Source organism: Rhinolophus hipposideros, assembly GCF_964194185.1.
Source record: "Rhinolophus hipposideros genome assembly, chromosome: 23".
Taxonomy (NCBI): domain Eukaryota; kingdom Metazoa; phylum Chordata; class Mammalia; order Chiroptera; family Rhinolophidae; genus Rhinolophus; species Rhinolophus hipposideros.
This window is the reverse complement of record NC_138069.1, coordinates 10,457,536-10,470,026: the sequence shown is the minus strand read 5'-3', so window position 1 is coordinate 10,470,026 and position 12,491 is coordinate 10,457,536. Positions and strand designations below refer to the sequence as shown.

At 49.0% G+C, this 12,491-nt stretch overlaps 1 protein-coding gene across 3 annotated transcripts in view; it reads left to right on the top strand.

Annotated features, from left to right (window-relative positions):
* FSTL4 (follistatin like 4) overlaps nucleotides 1–12,491 on the top strand; it is a 373,767-nt gene that overhangs the window by 108,887 nt on the left and 252,389 nt on the right. The gene's annotated exons all lie outside the window — the stretch shown is intronic.

Genomic DNA, 12,491 nt, shown 5'->3' with positions numbered 1-12,491 from the left:
AAGCTTCCGAAGGTTTGGAGAGTGACTCCGTCTGGTTCTGAAACCCATCGAAGTGCTTGTCTGGGTGCTGTGTGGTCTTTGCTTGTGCCCCCAGCACGTCCTTCTCACCCCTTCCGGCTGACCTCAAGCACCTTTCTGTGCCTCCATGCCTCGCCTTGTCTCTCTACCTCCTTCCGTGAACTCTGCTCCCGCCTTGCCTCCACCTGCCTCCTTCTCAGAGTCCCATGAGGCGGATCCTGCCGTCCCAGACTCTTCCTGAGGGTGGATATCAGAAGGCCGTTCTGCTCAGAGCTTAGAGGGGGCAGGAACTAGCACACACATGCCTGCTTGCACGCAAGCAGGGTTGCAGAAGTTGGCTGGCAATGCAGATTCGTTCTCAGGCAAATTTCTGAAGTGAGGGGGGAGAGCTGATTATGCGGACCACTCCGAATTCAATCTCCCGATTTATGTTATCGCTGGAGCCCGTGATGGAAGCACTACCCGTTAATTCAGACTTGCCTATTACTTATTCTTTATCTAGAGGAAATAAAGAGAAACAATTACCTTGCTGTGACATTCTGCCATCTCTACAAAGCCACCTGCACCTGAGACTTTGCTGGCAGCAGAAAGAACAAGTTAAATGTTAAATATTTCACAAAGAAGCGAGTAGCAGGGCTATTGAAAATAAATTTAAAAGACCTTCATGTATTTTGGTCATATATTCCTGGCATAAAACTGCCCCAGAGATAAAATAGCTTTCTGACAGGAGGGCTGTGGCGGGGGAGGGGCACGACCCCGTGAGGGAGGTAAAGACGGTAACACTGGAAAACCCACTCGACCTCTGGGCACAGACGTGGCATCTCCTTTGTGAAGGCATCTTTGAAATGATTGAAGTTGGACTATTACCGCCGAGTCCTTTTCAATAATGAATTTTAAATTATAAATGACATTTTGCTGCGTGCTCATCTCTCCCACCTGTTAGTAGTTCCCGGGTAAAGTCAGTGCCAGTGTTGTTTAACGGGAGTGAACTTCTCAAGAAGTTAAGCATGGAGCTGAGTTTCAGTTCTTAACTAAGAATGCTCCCAACCCTCCCCAATTTAAATGTCTGCGAAGGTCATGTCCAGGGAGTAGCCTGGCCTGCATACGAGACTCACATTCACAGGGAAGCATGCCCTTTCAGTCTCTCCCCATTGAGGATGGGCTGAGGGAGCCAAATGTTGGGATGATTTAGGCCACGGGTGACTTAGGCAGCCCAGGGGACCCTGTGAGACTGTTTACCTCCCATGGGGTCCTGAGAGCAAGTGAGGACCATCCATTAAAATTACAGGACTGGTTCAATGAGACAATTACCAGTCAAACTACAAAGAAATTGCTGTTTGTTTACTGCCCTTAAAGGAAGCAGCTAAGACAGAGAAAAGATAATTTGAGAGTAATCAGTGGTGTGCCAGGCCTTTCTGCTGACCCTGGCGTTCAGAATTTTTTCTCATTGCATCACCCATTCTTGGCAATTAGGTGTGCTTTCCTTATTAATGCCAGAGTAGGGAAGCAGAAAATGAAGGCCCTTCTTCGCAAATAGCTGCTTAATGTTGCAGTGCCTGCCTATAAGTCATGAAAGCCGTGGAGGTTTGCCCATCCCTGAGCACAGGACGCCCTTGGTGACAGCTGCAGTATAGAAGTAGGAACACAGACAAGCAAATCCTGGCATTTTCTGCTGGCCTGTGCACATCTGCTGGCCCAGTGCCTGGGTGGAGCTGGGCACGCTCCCTCACGGGCCGGCTCCCAGGAGGGTCTGAGCCTGCCTCCCAGAGGTGCCGTGTTCTCTAGCTGGGCCCTGAGCACTTGCTGCTTCTCAGCAAATCCTTGGCTCCCTGTGTCTCTTGTCCTTTCCCTTCAGGCAGCGTGATTGGAGCTGCAGGGCATGGAGAGGGGGATGGTTGGGGGCACAGACAGGTTGTGCGTACGTCCCATTACCTAGTTGTTATTACCTGTATGCAAAATGCCACCCTAAGTGCTGCACACCCCACATCTCAGTTTCCAGGTGTGGCATAGGTGGCGCTGAAGATGGAGGCCAGCTCCCCTTTAGCCTCGGTGCACCTAGATGGGAAGAAAGTTCAGCAGGAAGAGCTGAGATAGACCTGAAATCTGCTTTCTGTACAGTGGAGTGGGCCATGCCGTCCCTGTGGTGAGATTTCTCTAGAAGACATCTCTAGGGAAGCCCGTCTACATAGCACATTGGTCTGGAGGCAGAGGCTTGGCCTGGCTGACCTCTTGACCCCATAACCACTTGAGCAGCCATCACTTCAGGCTGCCAAAGGTGGCCTTACCCCAAGCGTGCCTTGTCAGCCCTGCTCTCAGACTTGAGAGGCCATAGTAGGGACACAGTGCACACAGCTAGGAGCCACTTTGTCCAGTCCTGACTGACAGGCCACGCCTGGATGAAACACCGCCTACTCCGGGAGGTCTCCTGAACCCCTGCACTTGTGCGGACTCTTTTGGCGCCTTCCCTTGCGTGTCTCACTATCGCTCGTAGGTCATCCTGCCCCATTCTCCCCAGACTCAGGCGTCTGTTTCCCGCACTGAGTTGAGAGGTCTGAGACGTGAGGATGATCATGGCAGGCCTGCCCAGAGCCCCTGGGTGGACATTGTAAATGGGAGTAGAGGAGGGACGTTTGCCCAGGGCTGGCACCTGGACCATAGGCCTGGGGGCATGGCCTCCTGAAGGGTGAACCTGTGCTCGAGTGGGGGCGTTGCTGTTACCATGCTCATGTGGCTACGACCGCTGTGACAAGCAGCGAGTCCGCAGCTCTGTGCCCCTCTGACTGGCAGGCAACTTAAGAAGGCTCTCTGAGAAGCTTCAGGTGCGCCTCCAAGAGAAAACAAAGGAAGTGATGGCTCCACCTCCACCCTCTGACAGCCTTAACCCTTCACTCTTCCTGCTGCTTATTAGCTGCCACAGGCGTGAACCAAAATGCAAATAGCCGTTCACTGAGCCCCGGGCACATCCCCCAGCTGGGCTGCACTGGTGGTCCCAGGGGTCTGGGCTAGCTCAACGGGACAGAGTCATCCGCACCCTCGGGCAGCAGCACCCACATGGCTCTCAGGCAAGGCCTGCGGAGCCCTTGTTGGTGCCGGAGCTAGTGTGCCAGGTGGTGAGCTGGCACTCCTGCTCACCTGTGGTGGGAAGTGACCATCTCTTATTCTCATCTTCCCAACATGGGGAGCCGCTGATGGGCTGCGAAGTACGGCACCTGACACCCACACCCCTTTCTCTTGCCAAGACACCTGCCTGTGACGGGACAGGCAGATTGCTCCATCAATGATGAAACTAGAAGGAGTTTGCCAGGCACCTCCTGCGCGGTGTTGAGGCTGTTCCCTATGAGTGCCCCATTCTGAAGGCAATTAGTCTAATTGCTTTTGTTATTTCAGAAAACAAATTAAACCACCCGAGTGTTTCAGGGCAGAATAATGTCTGCAGTGTAGTAAAAGAAACATTTCAGGAGCGTGAGTTCACAGCCAGCAGTGTCTGAGCAAACAGCCAGAAAGCAGGCATGAGGAAGGCGTAAGGAATGGGCACCCAGGAGGTTGGGACCTTTGTGAGGTGAGCTCCTGGCCATCTCTGGGTGGATTTGGGGTCCTGCTGAGGCCTGGAAGCCATCCTCCTGGACTCCTGTCCTTCTCTCTCGGGGCTGTAAGGTCTGTGGATTCTGTGTCCTCCTGTCCACCAACCTCATCGCCCACTGGCTCAGGCCCACCCTCTGTGACAAGGACCAGCAGAGCGGCCACCATCTGAGCTCCCTGTCTTCCTCCCAGCCGCCCTCCTCACGGCCACTGTAGGGGCTGCCTGAAACACAACTAACATAATTCGCCACTTCCAAGCAGCTCTGTGGCTTTCTGTAAGGTACCACATAACCCTTAGCACCAGGGAGCTTGAGGCCCCGCCGGCCTGCATGCAGGTCTTAGGAAACCTAGTTTCCTCATGCTTTTGCTCTGTGCTTTATATGACTGTGCCTTCGTCCAGTGGGATGTGTGTGCACTTGCACACACACACACACACACACACACACACACACTCACTCATCCCTAGACTGCTTCCCAGTCCTTAGCCTGCAGGCCAGGCATCCTTGCCTTGTGAAGCCTTCCCCACAATGGCAGGAGGAGTTAGGTACTGTTTCCTTTGTGCCCTGCTGGGCTTACCGTGTTTCCCCGAAAATAAGACCTAGCCAGACCATCAGCTCTAATGTGTCTTTGCAGCAAAAATTATTATAGGACCCAGTGATATATTATATTATATTATATTATATTATATTATATTATATTATATTATAAAGACTGGGTCTTATATTAAAATAAGACTGGGTCTTACATTAATTTTTGTTCCAAAAGACGCATTAGAGCTGATGGTCCAGCTAGGTCTTATTTTTGGGGAAACACAGTAGGACTGACCTTACATATATGTTGTGTCGCCTGCACTTATCTCGCTGGTGCCCTCACCAGACTGTAAGCAACTGAGAGAGAAGGGGCCTCACCTTGTTCTCTTCAGCACTCAGCCTGTGGGAAAGCATCTGTCACTCAGAGAGAATTCAATACCTGCTGGATGGGTAGATGGGTAGATGGGTAGATTCATGGACAGTGAGTGAATGAATAACCCTGAGGATGGGAAAATGCTCTTGTCCCAAGGAATTCTTCCTCTTCAGCCCTGCTCAAAATCAGGAACTGCCCCAGGGAAGAGAGGGAGGGGGAGGGCCTCACTAAGGGCTTCTGTTCTCCACCCAGCACCCCCCTTTTCTGAGTGGTGAGAAACTCGTTCTGAGAGTGAGTGAGCAGTTTGATGACAGAGGCCGTTTCCTCTTTCCTTCCACTCAACCACAGGAAGCTTGCAAATTGGCCTTTCTCCCTGTTCCATAGCCTGAAATGTGCAAATCCCAACTCCATTTCTCCCTTCAGCCCTGGAAGCCTATTTGGCATAGGGGTGGAGGACTGGTCTCTTGGACAAGCTAGCCACCCCCTTTGTGTCCCCATAGGAAGATCTTGCAACTCAGAAACACCCATCTATTTAAAGTTTTCCTGAACTATGTGTTGAAAAAGGAGGGAGCAGCCAGAAGGTGTGCTCTGTTCTCAGGACTTACATGGCTCTCAAACCCAGAACCCAGACCACCTGCATCAGATTCGCTGGGAGGAGTTCCTAAAAGTCAGCTTCTGGGTCCCACCCCAGTCCTGCTGAATCAGAATTTCTGGGATGGGATCCAGGACGGGTATTTTAAACTAGCACCCCTGACATTCAAGGGAGGGTTTAGACTCATTGCCTGAGTAATTCCGGAGGTAGTTGGAAAAGAATTTAAAATGACAGAAATTTGAATTGAATACACCCACCTCCCTCTCAGAGGGCCCAGACCTCACCCCTTGGAAACCCACCTAGCGGTTCAGCAGCCTTCACCCCTTCCCTTTGATCTGCTTTTCCAGCCTCCGCAGAAACACATCCTGCTCCCCACATCCTCAAAACTACCTTGTGTCTTCAAACCGCAATAGAAGTACTTGGAAACACTGCATCCTGGTTAGAATTTGTTTTAGCCATGCTTATCTGCATGCTACTTTGTCAGACTCGTCGTTAAGGCTTTCTTCTTCCCACATCAGCAGACTACGCTGTCCGCTCTGTCACGTTCACACAGCTGCTGTCACATGATCCGTCCTGTGTCTCCGTGCTGACATCCAGCTGGAGAAGACATACAGGGGACACCTTCCCCCACACAGCTGGGCCACCCCATGCACTCCTCTGTGTGAGGTGGGCCAGTGGCTCTGATCTCATGGCTCCCCTTCCCAGAGCAACAGGGGACTGCTTGTGGGTCACATGCACCTCAGGCTCTCTGCCCATGCTAGTCTGCCTCCCTCTAAATTCCCAGCCACCCCACTGAGGGCTCAGCACCCTGTCGGGGGCTTCTCGGGATGTGGCATAGGACCTGCCTTTGGGAGTGCACTCTATATTTGGGGAAAACACAACCCGCAGGAAGTAACAGTGAGTAACACAGGACAGCACGTGGTACCTTCCACATTTATGAGAAACAGAATTATGGCCTCAGGGAGCTCCGAGGAGATGGATGTGGGCTGAGACAGGTAGGAAGGGCTTTGAGAGAACCTGAGCCAGACTTTGAAGGATAGGTGAGGAGTGGAGTGGAATGGGTGCTCCAGCTAGAGGTAATGACGGCAAAGGAGGGAGCGAGCATGACCTGGGCAGAGGCTGAGAGAGGCCAACATGGTGCTACGTTTTGGGACTAACAGTGAGAGGTCAGACTGCCCTGCAGGCAAAGAGTTATTTCACCCAGTGGAAATGCCTAGGGGTATGATTTACTGCATAGACTATCTGAATTAAGGCACATCACAGAAAGGTTAGACTTAAATTCCTAGTTCACTCAACTACGTTTTGTAGGAAAAGCCTAAGAAAATGGCCTCTTTTTTTCACATAACCTTGAAGAACTTCCCCCATTAAACTTTGCAGTTGGGCTAGCCTTTTCCCTGGCCCAGAAATCACAGTCTCCTCCACTTCGTGCACTGTAGCTTCTGTCCACCTTTCATGGCTGTTCATCCTTCTGTGGTGGGGCAGTCAGGAAGCGTCCCTGCAGCGTCCGCCACAGCAATCACGTGGACTGGCCCCAGGAGGCCGGCCCCGGTGACGCTTTGTTGTACAACTAATAAGTGCTTTTCTGTTGTGAAACAGCTTGACTATTTTAAGCCTGGGTGATGGTTTTGTTTAGAGTTTTTAAGTGGGAGTGGGGGTGGGGCTATCTTTCTCATTGTTTAACTAGAAAAACCTGCATATAGAGTCAACAAAGAAGAGCAGTTTTGTCCTTGGAGAAATGGAGCGGCCTTAACGTCAGTAACGGGCTGTTTTGGGCACCTGGACCCTCGCACCTGGTCTGGTAGATTCATGCTCAGACATAACAGAGGCAGGTTCTGTACTGTGGGTGTTTGGGTGGGTGCAGCAGGCAGGGAGGTACTTCAACACCCCTCATGCAAGTGTGGGGAGCAGAGTGGCCAGGGAGAACATCTTCGAGCCCCTGGCGATGTGAGATGGTTGTGATGTGTCCGTGAACACACTGCAGGTTCAGTGACTGTCACGGTGGGAGGTGATTGAAGCTGAATTCAGAACAAGGAATTAATACATACCTGGTGGAACTGTTTGGCACATGGAGGCTTGGGGCTGCCTTGCAACATATGGGTAATGCAGGTAAAGAAGTCAGTTCTTGCCTTGCAAACCTTCACCTGCTTTTCTGGTCCTTTCTATCTTCTTACCTGCCTCCAGGTGCTGAACACTTGCATTTCTTCCTTGAGACATGTGTGCAGTCAGTTGTATTCATTCTCTCATGATTTGCTCTCAGGAGCCAGTATCAGCCATTCACACCTCAGTGTATACTAAAGTCAAACTCCTTGAGACAGGATATTTGTGTTTGAACCCCTAACCCTCTTGGTGGTGTGGAGCACTGTGTCCCCTTTTTATGTAAAGATTTTGTACCGAGGTTGAAGAACCGGGACAAGATGAGAGAGGAGATGATGCACTGGGGGACAGGCCTTTCCTGTGCATTGTGGGCAGGGCCTGAACCATTGGAGAGAAAAGCAGAGCGTGGCTGCTGAGGGGGAATAAATGGCTAGTGTTGAGGAGAAAGTATTCTAACACTTGTTACAAATGGGAAGGAAGATTTTATTCAAGGCTACTGCAACCGGGGAGAGAGATTGAACTCAACTCCAAATCCACAAGGACAAGGAAGTATTTATAGCCAGCAGGCAGAGTGAGGGAGGGGATGGAAAATTACTGAGAGGAACTTGGTTATCAAGGTATCAAGGGTGTGGTGAAGAAGATTTTGATTGAATATCAGGAATGGAAGGATTCTATACAAACTGCCATAGTAGGAATCTGTGCTGAAACTGAACTCAGCAGGCCATGGACAGGGTTTAGTGGAGAAAAAGGCTCAAAGGAGCCTGACCAAATTTTGGTCAAGTCTTTGTCACCAGGTATTCAGAATGGAGAGTGACCTGCAAGGCCTAGCACACTGTCACTGAGGATGCTGGAATGGCCGCTGCCTGATGTAATTTCTTGTAGATGCACATGAATAATAAAGATGGTTTAACTCCTGAGACCTAGAAGAGACCTCACTTGCTGTTCCTCAATCAGGCTTTGGAGAGAAGTTGAGGCCAGACCCTGCTTGCGTGTAGCGCCAGAAGAGCAAAGGATCCCTGGAACACCTCCCACCCCTGGGACTTCAGAGCTGGGCCCAGGGGCAGCTCAGGACCCAGGTGTCTTGTCAGTTCACCTACTCTCTCGGGTTACAGAAGAACCCACTCAAACTGGCTGGAACAGTAGGGAAAGTTATTTTCATGCATCGCCAAGTCCCTGGGGAGGGCAGGCCCCAGGCTGTGAACCGTCATCGATGTCATGAGGAACCAGGCTCCTTCACCCTGCCATCCCCGAGGAGCTTACTTTGCCCTCCATCTATCCCTGCAGAGTCACATGCAGATATCACAACATCCAGGGGAAGCAAAGAGTTTCTCTTCTTAATCTTTCTTCAGTACCTGAGACATTGCCCCTCCCACTTGAGTGGTTGGGTGGTAATATATGCCTCTTCCTTGCGTGCCAGTCACTGCATGCAAATGGGAGTTCTGCAGTATCTTTAACTAATCAGCTGGAGTGAAATGGAAGTTCTAGAGTCAACCATTACCTCCTTGCATGTCCTGTATCCAGTCTATTTGAGTCGAATTGAATTGTGAGCCACAGTGTGGAGTGTTGATAGACTAAAAGATAAGGTATTTTCTACATTTTGGAGTGTGTAAGAGACATAAAGGGAATCCTGGCATCAAAGGGGTGCAGAGCTTGGCAGTGTTTCTTAGGAACTCTCCAAGGTGTTGGGGAGAAGGCAGTGCCAAGGTCCCCAGTTACCCCCCAAGGCTCGTGGGTGCCATGTCTGCACACTAGCATCTGGTCAGTTTCTAACCTGGCCAACTTTCTCTCTGAGAAGGTTCCCTCTGACATCAGAGCCTCAGGGGTATGAGGGGATGTCGTAAAAGCAGATGTCACTGACTATCTGGCCCCAGTAAGGATGTGGCTATGACGAGCTGTCAGCCTTTCTCATGCCACAGCCCTGTCTCGGATGATGATGTCTGTGAATGACTTAGGACGAGATCAGACAGTGTGTGAAATAGAGACCATCCTTTACCTAAGGGGCTTATGTGTTTGGCAGGACTCTTCCTCGAAACCCACACAGGCTTAGAGCTTGCCTCATCCTTGCTGAGAGATGGAAGGTTCTGAGCTGTGGTTATGAGAATGTGTCATTATTTTCTTATTTTAACATCCCAGGTTATTTGGTCTTTTCTTTTTAAATGTGTTTGTAGGGGGCGGGGCAGTAGAGTTCTCAAATGAAGAAAACTTATGTGAGTTACTACCCAAGCTTATCAAATGGCATACCAAATCGTCTAAATGGTATTAAATGTTTAGCTATGAATAGCATAATAGTGAAAACAATTGAGTACCTGACCCATCTTCAAGGGCACTGGTGTGAAATACGTGAACCCCCAGATTTGTCTTGCCCATCACCAGCAGGATCTGTAACTACAGAATTTCTTTGGAAATTTGGAATTTTCTTTCTTTATTTTTTCTTTTTTTCTTTCTTTCTTTTTTTTTTTTTCAGTTTGTGGGGAGGGAGAAAAAAACAAATCTGCATTCATCCTAACATGTTTTAAGGACAGATTTGCAGCAACAAATGTTCGTGAACTAAAACTGGCAGATTAAGTTGTGGAGTTGGGATATGGAACAGGAAATTGGTCAGTGCCCCAGTAAACTGCTTAGGAATTGAATTAAGTCCCTTGTAAGAGACCAAACTGCTGAGAATGTGAGAATCCCCCGTTGTTCTTGAAGCGCCACCTCTGACGGCAATCCGTCTGTTATGACAGGGAGGATGGATGGCAGGTCCCAATATTGAGACAGAGGATTGAAACCCGCACTAGTTATGGCATTTTCCCTCTAGATTGGAAATTTTAATAGCAGAACAGTGTTGACAGATGGAATTTGAGTAAGTGATTTGTGCAAGCGGTCTACAGTTCACAAGAGCATTTTGTTCCCAGCAGTCTGTCGTCTGTCATCAAGCCGCTGTTTGGACCTTTGGAAACGAAAATGCAGTGTTCCACAGGCATATTCCCCAGAATGGGGGCTGATTTCTAGATGAATTTCCAAAACTTTATTTAACCCCTAATGTAGTTAAAAATTCTCTATGCATGTGGTTATATCAGAGAACCTGGTATTATAAGTAAAACAGTAACATTGAAGAGGAAATTGGGTTTTTATGGGGTTTTTTTGTTTTTGTTTTGTTTTGTCGTGTTTTTGATTGGTGTAGGATGGCAAAAAGCTAACTCCATACATGGAATGCAAGACTGGGAGGAGTTTGAGCGATACTTGAGTTCAAGTCCCTATTTGTGCAATGAGGAGATGGAGTTCCAGGAGATGTGGCCGAAGGTCACGCAGCCAGCCTATGTGACTAAAACTCAGTCCTGCCCTGACCCCAGGAATAATGCCAAGATACTATCAGATATATTCAGGGTTCTCCAGGTTGTGTTGGGTCCCACTGGATGTCTGTTTTTCCCAGTTCCACTATAAAATAAGTCCTGTTCCTTTTTTATTCAATGGAGATGGGGCTGGGGTCTAGTATTAGGCTTCTCTGGGAATCAAACCCACAGACGGAATGAAGAGCTAAGAAATATGTATTCGTGTGAGAAATGACAACCAGGTGAAACTAACGCAGATGGAAATAGCAAGAGACCAGGAACAGAGACAGTGGAGATTGGTCTCTCCAAGGAGGAGCTGGGCTTTGCCTCTGTGAGCCTACCGAGGGCAGACAGATCTGCCCACCAGGTGGCGCTGCCACCCCCGTTCTGCTTCCTGGCTGCCCTGTTGGAAAGAGTGCTGTCCGCATAGAGGACCATGTGGCCATGCCGGGGAGAGGGAGACTGTCCCATGAATCCTTGATGAAGGAAAGCAGAGATGGTTATCTCAAAACATAATTCGCGAGCCAAGGATAACCTAGAACACATCCAGGCTAAAACAAGAAATAAAAGCCGAAGTGTTCATGTCAGAAAGCCTCAGCAGGCATTCAGTCTGGGCCTGGCCCACTCAGGGCCTCATCGTGACAGTCTTGGAGGCAGCCTTGGGCACCAGGGACCCGCATGTCTCTTTCCTCTTCTGTGTGACCCATTGTATCACACTATCCAGCTCTTGAGAACAAGGACTGTTTTATTTTTAACTCTCTGTGGTCCCCTCATCAGATGCTTAATAATATCTATTGATTGAATTTACTCAAGTTTAAGGTAGATTTCTGAGAACAAAACAATATTTTTTAAAAATTTAAAGTTGTATTTGAAATTTTAGACAAATGTTTATTGTTTTTATTCCCACCCCCCATCCCCAAGTCCGACCACCCCTTTGGCAACCCCCAGCTTGTTCTCTATGGGTCTTGTATCTATGGGTCTGTTCCTGTTTCTGTTTTATTTTAGTCATTTATTTTGATTTTTTTAAGATTCCACATGTAAGTGAGATCGTACAGTATTTGTCTTTCTCTGACTTATTTTACTTAGTATAATATCCTCTAGGTCCATCCATGTTGTTGCAAGATTTCATTCTTTTGTATGGCTGAGTAACATTCCATTGTATATACGTACCACGTCCTCTTTATGTAGTTGTCTATTGATGGGCACTTAGGTGGCTTCCTATCTTGGCTGTTGTAAATAATGCTGCAATGAACATAGGGGTGCATATATCTTTTTGAATTAGTGTTTTTGTTTTCTTCAGATAAAGAAAGCAAATGGTTCATTAAAATCTATAATTTAAAGATTTAATCCTAATCACACTTGTTTATCCCAAGTATCAATTGACTCTTGCTATGGTCTCAGTTCCGTGTGCAAGTTCATGGCAGGGCGGTTGCTGATTCCCCAAAGAAACGGGAGAAAACAGTGGAATCCCCTCGGTTTCTGGACGTCTGCTAGCTAAAAGTTTCCCTGGAAGGTTCAGCCCCATGCCCCACCCCTTCAGAGGCATTTGGAGTCTGGTAGGGGATGGGGAGGACGCCCCCTTAGGGAGGCAGAGATCTGAGCTGTCCGTCAGCACCAGATCGGCTTTCGGCTTTCGAGGCCACAGAAGCTGGGATGGCTAAATCCCCTCTGATTTTCCTGCCCACCCCTTTTAGAATGTGGCAGTGTGTAAACCTGTCCTCCACATTTCTTGTCCTTTCATGTCCTTCCCAGGAGAGTGACCAAGGCCTAAGCACACTGCAGGTCGTTCAGGAAACACGCTGAAACCATCTCAAAAGTTCCAGGTTTCAAAGCATTGGACTGTCCCTCCCCCACTCCTGCCGGCTCTTTAATGATAACACTCTTACTAATAATAGCAGTCACGCCTACACCTCCTGTCTGGGAGGGCCCTCCTAACTGGTCAACAATTGCCCGTCATCTCAAGGCACACTCCAGAGGCCCAGTCATTCCTC